The sequence below is a fragment of the Palaemon carinicauda genome, unplaced genomic scaffold, assembly GCF_036898095.1.
Source record: "Palaemon carinicauda isolate YSFRI2023 unplaced genomic scaffold, ASM3689809v2 scaffold792, whole genome shotgun sequence".
In the NCBI taxonomy this organism is placed as follows: domain Eukaryota; kingdom Metazoa; phylum Arthropoda; class Malacostraca; order Decapoda; family Palaemonidae; genus Palaemon; species Palaemon carinicauda.
This window is the reverse complement of record NW_027172085.1, coordinates 42,141-43,645: the sequence shown is the minus strand read 5'-3', so window position 1 is coordinate 43,645 and position 1,505 is coordinate 42,141.

The window sequence follows — 1,505 nt, the reverse complement described above, 5'->3', positions numbered from 1 at the left end:
AACCCTTGTACTAATCTATATATATTTATCTTTTTATTTAATGAGTTGTTTAAATCCTTTTTTTCTAATTTAAATTCAAGAGTTGTGTGTAACCTTTCTTCTGACTACTTTAAAGATGTGTAGACTGCTTTCATCCTGCGTGTAACCCTTGTACTAATCTATATATTCTTATCTTTTTATTTTATGAGTTTCTGTAAACTTTCTTTCTAATTTACCTTTCTTCTGTCTTACATAGAGATGCTCTTACAACCTACATATAACCATTATTTTCCTCAATATAAGATTTCTTACATGAACCTAACCTCTTTCTGACGTATTACTTGCTAGTAACCTTTATCTGCATTTCTTTCAATATTTCTTACTTTACCCCACTGTAAAATTCTTAGCTTTGCCTCCCTGTAACCCTTCTCATTCTGGTTAATTTTCCCTCCAAAAGTCGTGACGCAGGACTACAAGAGTCGCGTTCACGACGAGGACGTTCTCAAGGGCAACGCTGCCATCTTGAAGTGCGTTATTCCGTCCTTCGTCGCCGACTTCGTCAGCGTTCAGGCCTGGGAGGATTTGGAAGGAACTGTTATAGGGCCTCGGAATCCTATGGTAGGGTTTTGTGAAATTAGGAAATCCATTTTTGTCTCATTCGTTTCGTTTTTAGCGTCCACGAAATGCGGGGGATGACTGTATGTATTTTTGTAGCCTGAATTTAGTTGCAGTCTGTCAGCGTCTGTATGATAGACCTATTATAACTTGTATTCCTATGGAATACATCATTGATGTCTATACTAGGCCATTGGAAACTTATATCTCTTAGGCCTATTGAAAATTTAATCTAAATTTCTGTCCACAGGTCTACAGTAGCCATTTTCGTGGCACGATTTCTTGCCAATGGGAAAATGAATTTCGATATTTCCACTACTGATCTAGAAATAGTTCTGGCTGATTCACGATTTTTATTTCTTATTCGCTTCTAGTTTGTTCTTACTGTAAGTTTTCTTCGTCTTTCAATTCCAGTTGCCTTCTGCGTCAACAGGATGATGGACAAAAGCTTTGATTTATAAAGTTACAAGTTATTTTACTCTCCTTTTTATTATTTTGGAAACCTTTTCTGCATTGTATATATATATATATATATATATGCAATAAACGGCATGGTAAAAAATCTGGCAATATGTCAGTCCTCGACGTGAAAACACACACACACGTGCACACACACACATATATATACACACACATTATATATATATATATATATATATATGTATACATATATATATGTATACATATATATATATATATATATATATCTTTGTCTATATATAAAGCAATTATGATAAAATCTATTCATATATTTCAAAATATGTTTTTATTCCCTTTTCTCTCATGAGAAATTATTCGTAATTTTTAAAATTGTCATTAATGACATTATTAATCTACTTCTGGCTCCATAGATATTTTTGGTGGGGGGGGGGGGGTTCTGCGAGGGTTACCTGATGGGGGAGGGGGGGGGT